Source organism: Pezoporus flaviventris, unplaced genomic scaffold (assembly GCF_033815535.1).
Source record: "Pezoporus flaviventris isolate CSIRO_AGI_PZ_B2104156 unplaced genomic scaffold, CSIRO_AGI_Pfla_v1 ptg000097l, whole genome shotgun sequence".
Taxonomy (NCBI): Eukaryota; Metazoa; Chordata; class Aves; order Psittaciformes; family Psittacidae; genus Pezoporus; species Pezoporus flaviventris.
Genome location: NW_026892645.1, coordinates 7,641,805 through 7,650,974, shown reverse-complemented (window position 1 = coordinate 7,650,974; position 9,170 = coordinate 7,641,805). Strand labels below are relative to the sequence as shown.

The window sequence follows — 9,170 nt, the reverse complement described above, 5'->3', positions numbered from 1 at the left end:
AGGAAAACTTTTCTTGTCTTACCAGGAAGTTATAAATTCTTTACAAGCTTTTGGATGTTACAATGAGAGGCTGGTTTTGAGTTTTAATTCGTGAGCACTGCATTGACTACATAATCCTTATTGATTCATTTCTTAATAACTCAGAAGACCCCAGAATGATCTGTGAGGCAGGACTTTCTTCTACAACATCTGATTTCATTCTTCTCAAGAATGGTGTGTCTGTGTGTTCACCGATTCTGTCTGGTTTAGCTTCTAATAGTACGCCCTGGTGCAGCAGCAAGACCTGTTGATGGGGACTGTGGCATCAACTCCAGAGAGTGTTTTAAGGATGGAGTTGCATTTTCCAGTTTTCCTTCTCGTGTGGAGCCTGCTTTCTACTGAGGTCAGAGATGGTTCATGCACACCTCTGCATGACTGCCTCTCAAGGAAGGTTCAACATGGGCTGGAAGCTCTCTGTTTCAGGCCTTGAGACCTCACATTTGTCACAATCTGGTTTCTCTTCATCCTTATCTTTCGGTTATGGGGAGAGCAGTGACTGCTTTTTTAATCCACTTGTGGTGGTTTGTTACTGCACCAGGCACAAGTTGTATTCACAGAGCGAATTGAGATTGTGTGCTTTCTGAGGATGAGGGTTTGCCTGCTCTACATTTTCTCTGACAATTTACAGACTGAACAAGTAATATTTGTTCTTGAGGCTTCCTCCCGATGGAAAGAGAAGCAGAGCTGTGAGCAGCAGGAGCTTTAAGAGTCCTTCAAATCGCAGACCCGCTTCACTCCCTTTTCTTCCTGAATCATTTGTCCAGCAGACTCAAGAACCGCACAAATGTGGATTATCCCCCAGCTGAAGAGGCTTTTACCTTTAGCTGGTATAAATCAGAACAACTCCAGAGAAGACTTTTCTTGAGCTAAGGACCGCTTTCACGCAGGCCACTTGTACCTGTGGATCAATAAAAATAAAAAGAAATTGTATATTTCTTTTTTAAATGACACAAATCCCACAGCTCTGACAAAAACCTTTGTATCATTCTGGCAATCCCAAACAGCCTTAAACTCATGCTGCCCAGCTGTCTTTAGGAGAGATGTCTGTGTTTTTGCTTGGTAGGTTCGTTTTAAGGTTGCTTGCCTCAGTAAATGCCCGTGTGGATCAGGGTATGGTCCAAACCCAAACAAACGTAAATGGTCAGTTCAAATGGGCATGATAATGGTCATGTTCTCACTAGATTAACAGAGGAACTAAATTTCTTGGCAAAGTGAAAGGTTGGAAACTGGCCCCACTCTTAAAGAATTTGTAAGTCAATGGTAAGACAGGAAGTTTTCCTGTTAACTGCTTACAGGGACAGTAGCAAACATGTTCATCATATTCAAAATGGGCTGGAAAAGGGGATACATAACAAAATGAAGTTAGTGGAAGACACAAAATAACTGAGCATAGTCAAATTTGAAGCTGACTATAGAGAATCGCAGAAGACTGCTGAGATCCAGAGTGATTCAGTGATAAAATGACAGATGCAATTCAATGCTGTTAAGTGCAAAGTAACGTATGTGGGGAAAAAAAAAACCCTAACATTCCAGCCAGGAATCGAATGCTGGATTCATTGTGTATAGTCTATCATCTACTGATTTGGTCGATAATCTGAGGGCTGCTCTCTGAAGAGCTCTCCCATCCCATTTCACCAGCATAAATTTCACTTCCAGGATTAGAAAAGCTTCTATTTTCTTAATAGATGTTCCTTAAATGAGAAGCCAACCTGTGCAAAATGCCTTTTCCTTATGGGTCAGGATCAGCCTTGCCAGTCCTTGCTATCCCACACTGATTCTTTCCCAGCTACTTGAAAGTCTCATCACTCTCTAGTGGGGAGCCTTAAATATTTCCAGTGACACTTCCTTGGCCTCTGGTAATTTAATATTATTAACCTGGTATGTTATTAAAGTGACAGGAGATGTCTCCCTTTCACAGGTACACTTTCCTGAAATCTCATTTGAATTTTTATTACTTTATTTTGAGGGGCAGCTAGTGGAGCACAGAGCAGGCAGGGAGGGCACAGGAGGGAAGAACTGAGTATGAAGATACTCTGTGTAGATTATTGGTTCTGGCATAGTTCTTTCCACTATAGTTTACTTTAGAATTCAGAGTATTTCTTAGTTTGACTGCTCAAACTAAGAGTGTTTCTAATAAAAGTGTCTCTTTTCTGAGACTTCAGCCCATTTCAAAGGCATAACCTGGGGGGAAATGGGCTTTTGTGTGCTTTGCAAATGCCGCAAATTTTATACTGTGCCCAGATCTCAGTCTGAATCTTCTTAAGTTTCTTTTTACAGCTGTTGTAAGAGAAATCTAAAGCACATAGTGAAAATCTATAAATTTAGGACAATGCAGGAATAAACAGCCAGCATAGATTACTGACATTAAAGTAATGTGAATGGAGTCGCATTACTTCCCTCTTGCTGCACAGATCATCTACAGGGGTTTGCACAAATACAACGGGGACTGATTTGAACCACCCAAAACAAGCATAGCTCCAGAATGAGATCTCTGCTTACAGAAGGTCCATAAATGTTCAAATATGTTTTGAAGGTTTTGTTCATGTTTTGTGGGAAGACTGACTCATCTGGGGAGAAAACTGTCACGATGTGTTCTTTTTGGCTCTAGAAGTGTGGAAAAGCTGAGATTTATTCTAACCAGTCATTCAGGAAAGCTGCATTACTATATCTCTATCATCATGGAACTTAATTTTGACTTCTTCCTATCTTTCCATACTAGTCTGTCATGAATATTAGTTTTAAGGAAATTTGAACAAATATCAACTTCTTCATGTTTATGAAACAGCCCCTTTGCATTTTCCAATGGCTATTTGGTTCAGTACTTTCATCCAAGCCCATCTCAGTGCTTTGTTCATTAAAACAATCTCTCTTTGAAAGGCTATTTAAAGGTATTTCCTTTGTCTATGGCTTACCAGCTCCTTTCCATCTGCCTATCTCAATATTGGCACATTGGTATTTTACAGCTGCTGAAAACTTTTCAAGCTGAGAAATGGTATCTTATACTGCCAGGGCTTCATTCTTAAACAAGACATTCATGACTTTTCCATCAGGCTTTAAAACTGGTTTTGCAACAAAACCCTCCCATTCAGGTTTATTTTTACCTTTCCCCTGTATATAATCTCCAAAATCACTTTAGAAAAATACTGTATCAAAAGCTGATATTAAACTCTCAAGTGCCTGGCAAATGATTTAAAGCAACAGCTCACACTGGGGTAAACCCCAGAGATTTCTTTTGTAAAGTTCCACCTACATAATCTCTTAGAGGTAGATTTTTTAAAGCTTACTATTTACTTCAGTCTGGAGACATTTCTTTGCTTTTATGGCTTATCTATTTTCTGTCCTCCAGTTCTTTTAGATAGGAACGTTGCTGTTTCCCTACTGTTTCATCCTTTTCTCTTGCTTAGCAGTTTCCTTTGCTGTCATCCCATGCACATGCAAAGCATGAGCAACCCACTTGCTCTGTAGCTGGTCACTGTAGAAAAGACTATGATGTACACCTGATAATGAAGAAAAACAGTTCTGGGAAAGGCAGGCAGTGCAGGTCTTGCTTTGCTGCAGGACAATACCTGTAGCCCAGGAGCAGTAGGCTGGTCTGATCCATGGCTGATGCAAAGTGATAAAGTGTCAGTGGATTTACTTGCTGAAACCTCCTTTAATTGAGTATTTTAACATCCTGTCTTTGATAAGGTGTCGAGCAGAAGTTGCCTTATGTGACCAGTGTCATTCTCTCTGGTAAGAGACTCAGTATTGCTTCTCTCCCAGGCAGCCATGGGAGGATGCATCAGGGAGGGCTCAAGCAGCATTTCAGACACTTGTCCTTCTCTGGACTACAGCAAACACTCCCTTATAATTCATGCAATAACTGAGAGTAAAGAAAACAGCCTGAAGCAAACTGAACATCTGGACATTGTTATATGTCAGAAGAAGTACAGGTTTTGTAAGCCTCACAAACCCAAATTGCTATCACAGGCTTCTGCTCAAAACTAAATGTTGCTGCGGAGCTAGGGAGGAAGTAACACCAGTATGTGTGACGGAAGTGTGACATGTTATTTTCTAAGGCATTTATGTAAAAGGCATTGCTAATATCTGTATCTACATAGGAAAGATTTATCAGTTACCTCAGTTGAGTTGCAGCAGGCTAAAACAGAAGACCCCCTCTCACTTCCCATCTGAAATCAGCTTTTTATCTGCCCATGAAAAGCTATAATGGTCTCTCTGCCTCCTGCAGAAGTCTCTTCCTGACTTCTGTGCTAATGTCCATGTCATTGCAGTAAGTTGCCATTTATAATCTCTGACTCAATACTTCTTAGTCCTCATCACCACATAACGTGACTTTGGACCGTATTTCTTCAGGAAGAGGCAGTATCTTAAGTTTATCCTTCTGGTTTTGTTTAAGGAGAGGTTACAGAGTGGGTTTTGGTTTGCTTTTGGGTTTTCCCAACTTGTCTAGTGACAAAACTGACATTAAAACAGAAGTCCACTTCTACCAGAGTAGTTAACTCCCTTTGGGTGTTTACGTCTTTAAAAATATCCTACATTTAAATGCATGCCTTATGTTGCATTGAAAAAGTTCACTCTTTAGCAGGAAATTCTCATTTATTTTTAATGCTGAGTCCCTAAAAAGCCAGATTTTGAAAGGAACAGAAAACTAAGTGGAAGTGAAGTGGTATGTGTTCTTTTTGAATCAGTCTGATGCCAACATCAAGAAATCCTATAGTCACTTTCAAGCGAAACCTTTCCTTTCACCCCACATACTCTCTGGGAAGCAGTTCCCCTGTTTTGCCTTGCTCAGACGAGGGCTCACAGGCAGAGGTGTACCCCCTCTTTGTGCAGTGCCCCAGTGCTGTGTGATGTTTGTGACCCCTGACAGTCTCACCTCTTCTTCCCTGCTGTACAACCTTTTCCCAACACAGCTCTGCTCTTTCACCATACCTCATAAAGTCCTTTCTTTTGTTTCCCTTTGAAAGCTTTCTGCTCTCCAACGAATAAGTATCTTTGCATGTTAATCCTTTACTTTGCATGCAAGGTGTAAGCAGTTTCTCACCCCTTCTCTCGCTCAGATACATGGAAAACATGTATTTAGTTCAGCCATGAATGTGCATTGTCTCCTTCCACAGTGGTGCACTCTGTGTGGTCTTTCCACCTTGTTACAGCCTCTCCCATGCTTTACTCCCTGCCCTGACCACAGACTAGCTGTTCAAGCACATCACCACGCTATCCTGTACACACTCTCTGGCTGCTCACTCTGTACCTAGCAAGCATGTTCAAACACAGAGGAGGTTTATGTCTCCACCATCCCAGACATTCATCCCTCTCCAGATTTCCCCCACGTGTGATGGGGAGGTGTAATCTCCCTCAGCAAGTTAGAGCCATTGCCTGCTTGCACAGCTTCCAGCAATGCACCTGCATCTCCCCTTGCATATATACCACACTTCCCTGTCTCTCCTGCTTCTCTCCACCTACTATTTCAGATTCCTAGACATCCCTGCGGCCCATTACAGTAATGATGATGTCCAACCAATGCTCCAATCCCTTTTCAAACCCATTGCTGTTATGCAAGGAAAGGTGCTAGGTGCATCAGCCATCCCCAAGCACATAATGGATACTGCATTTGCCTACGCTTACTGTACTTCCAGTATCTACATCAGTGCTTTGTAAAGCCCTTTGGGATACTGTGAACATGAAAGAGGCTATAAAAAAACCAAACCTTATTCTATTCTAGAACAGTGCTTTTAAGTCCTTTTATCACAGAATGAGGCAAGGCTTGAATTGAGCCCAGAAATAGCAATTTAAAGTTTTCATGAAAGACTAGAACAGTGTATGTTTGGTATATTTTAACATAATCTGAGAACACTAAGTGCACTAAAAGCATACCACTTATTTGTGGGTGGGGAAGCGGAGAGGAGGGGGAGAAATCTAAGTGCTTGTTTTTCTTTGGGATTTCATTTATTACAGAATCTGACAGAGATCTATCAGGATGACAAAGGAGAGGGGCAGAAAAAAAACAGCCTCATAAAGGTCTCTATTTGTTAGAGGAAAGTAACAGCCTGTTTCTGTTGTTTGAGTGTGGAGAGTTATTTAGGGTGTGATCTGAAACTAGTTCTGCAGCTGAAGAACATAAGGAGAAAGCTTCAAGTTTTAATACCACATACCAAAGCTAAAAGGTTATGTGTTAAACACAGTCAGTGGCAAGGTGGCTGCAAGGAAGTGGCTGGCTGCCGATGGCATGGGTTTAATCCAGGGCCTTTGGATCTAAGGGCAGGCAGTAGAAGATGGCATGGGAACAAATAGAGGTTTCAGATGATCTAGGATTCAGGCAATCATCTCCAACAGTGCATTGGATCCATGAAAAAAGAAGAAAAGGGGATTTGTAGTGTCTGGATTATGTGCCCCAGACCCTTTCATATCTCTTCTCCTCCAATGTCGCACCTGCATATGGACACCAGAAGAGCATCGTGTACTCAAGCTTCACTGCTCTATCAAACTTTGTTGTACTGACAAAGTGCAACAGTGATTTTTATATTGATTTTAGCAACAATTCATTTTAGCAATTATATAAAATTCTAGCAACAGTGATTGTATATTAATTTGGGCTTCTTTGCTAGAAGTCTTGCATAGTACTGACTTAGAGATACGTTTATCTACTGCAACTCCCAAAGGCAAAATTGGTTATGATAAAGCCCCATTAATTAGTGCTTGCTGAACTCACCAAGTTAGTCAGCTTTTAATCTGTTTAGTGTATTTTGTATTAGTGTAGCTCTAACTTTTAAAATCAAAACATTTTACAATATTGAGTCAAAGGCTTTGCTAAAGCCAAGTCCATCAATGTGATTATCAGTCCAACTTGGAATCTCCCCAAATAATTAAGTCAGGTTTATTTGATAAAAGCTATTTTCCATAAAATCATGTTGACAGTCATTAATTCTATTCTTACCCCTTAATTCTTTATTAATTGGATCCACTATTAGCTCTTCCATTATTTTCGCTGTATTTCTGTCAGGATAAATTATCCTTCCAGAGTAGCTCGTAATCCCATATAGCGTTTTATTTAATGTGACATTGATATCAGAGCATCCTGCTACCTGTCTCTTACTATTTATTACTTTTATTAGCATTTATGTGGTATCTTCCAAACTGTTTCTTAATGTAGGTTTTTAATATCCAGACTGATCTGTAATAGTTGGTGGACTTAAATGAGCTCCTCACCTTCCTGACCATGAGTAGTCTTCAGTCCAAAGGCTGGTGTCACAGCAAAATCAACTTCTTGTTTGTTATGTGCCTTGTAGCAGATTTACCCTTGCTCTGTTCGTATCTTCATGCCCTGTGTCCTGGGTTCAGCAGTAGCAGTCATGTTTCTTCTTCTTGGTAGCTGGTGCAGTGCTGTGTTTTGACTTTCAGCCTGGGAACAGAACTGATAGCGATGTTTTGGTTTGGCCAAGGACTTTGTGAGGCTCATGCTCTGCCAGGGAGGAGGGGAAGCCGGGAGGAAGCAGAGACAGGACACCTGACCCAAACTGACCAAAGAGGTATTCCATACCGCAGCACGTCATGCCCAGGATGTAACTGGGAGTTAGCCGGAAGGGCTGGGAGACTGCAGGGTTGGAGGAGGTATCAGTCGGTGCTTGGTCGGGCTGAGGGGGGCAAGTTATCGGTCGGCTGGTGCTGAGGTGTTGTACTCTCTTCCCTTGTTATTTCCTTTATCATTATTATCATTGGTGGTAGCAGTAGTGATCTGTGTTATACCTTAGTTACTAAACTGTTCTTATCTCAACCCGTGGGAGTTGCATTCTTTTCGATTCTCCTCTCTGTCCCTCCGGGAGTAGGGGGAGGGAAAGAAGGGGGGGGGAGTGAATGAACGAGTTACCTGACTGGGTTTAAACCACGACAGTTCTTTTTGGCGCCCAACGTGGGGCACGAAGGGTTGAGATAACGACAGATCTGACCGGATTAATAGTCACTCGTCGCAATGCTGATTTATTGGCTCTCAGAGTTGTTCTTGTTGATCTCACAGCTTCAGAATGTTGTAACTTACGTAGAGCCGGTATTTGCTGTGTTAGTGTTTATCAAGTGTGGGGCCTGGGCTAAGGTTCTTGTCTCACTGTACTTTATGGCAATGACTTGTAATACGGGCGGGCCCCAGCAGCAGGGCGGGACGGACGTGGCCGTGGACTTGTACCTGGCCGTCCGGCTGCTCTTCACCGGCCTGGCCCTCACCCTACTCTCCATCTTCGTGAGGCTGCGGGGAGCCGAGGGGGAGCGGCCCCGGGAGCCGGCGGCAGCCGAACCGGCCCGGGAAAGCGGCCCCGGGGACCAAGCGGCGGCGGGAGCGGGGCCGGAGGCCGCGAGGGGACGGCTGCCGGTGGAGGAGGTCGGGGCGGTCGAGGAGAGGAAGGAGGCGGCTGCCGAGCAGCGGGAGAAGGCGGCGGAGGAGCCGAGCCCCGCGACGGCCGAGAGCATTCCCCGGCAGCCGCCCGCCGAGCCCCAGGAGGATGCAGGAGACCACGCAGCACTTCCCCGCAAGGCAGAGGAGGAAGAGCTGGACTCAGGAAAAGAGAAGCTGGTGGTGGGAGAGCCGGCAAGCACAGCAGCTACACCAGCCCCAGTGACAAGTACAGCAGCATCAACTGAGAGTTCTGAGGGTTTTGAATGGCCTTTGGGTATCCTTGGGACCTGCCTGCTGATTGTGATGGGGATCAGCATGTTGGCACACACACAGGCTGTGTTCTACCCACAACCATTTTGTCTGATCTCAGAAGTTAAGCAGAGTCAGGTTTGGGTTGTGTCTGGGGTTAGACGACAATATAGGGGGACCAAGAGGTTTTCCCCAAGGCTGGACAGCCATGAGTGGCAGGGTGTGTGGGACAGTATGGGCAAGTATCTAGTCCACTGGGCCCCTCCAGTGCTTTGAAAGCATCGGAGATGGAAGGCAGCTGTGTGGAGTCCCCAGCAACAAGCTGCAGAAACTGCTGAAGGGGACAGTGAATTATTTTGAGCCTGGTGGGCCCATGGCACTTCAGGCCATCAGAGCAGAGATGCAACATAGAGATGGACTCATGATCGAGGGGTGGACTTAGCAATGGACACTATTGCCCAGGTTATTCATGAGTGTGAACACTGCACACAGTCTCTCC

At 43.8% G+C, this 9,170-nt stretch overlaps 1 long non-coding RNA gene across 1 annotated transcript in view; it reads right to left on the bottom strand.

Annotated features, from left to right (window-relative positions):
- Nucleotides 1-385: 385 nt before the first annotated feature.
- Nucleotides 386-9,170, bottom strand: part of LOC133281360 (uncharacterized) — a 32,712-nt gene continuing 23,927 nt past the window's right edge. The window contains exon 3 of the long non-coding RNA XR_009747485.1: nt 386-937. This is a non-coding gene — a long non-coding RNA (uncharacterized LOC133281360). The remainder of the gene's footprint in view (nt 938-9,170) is intronic.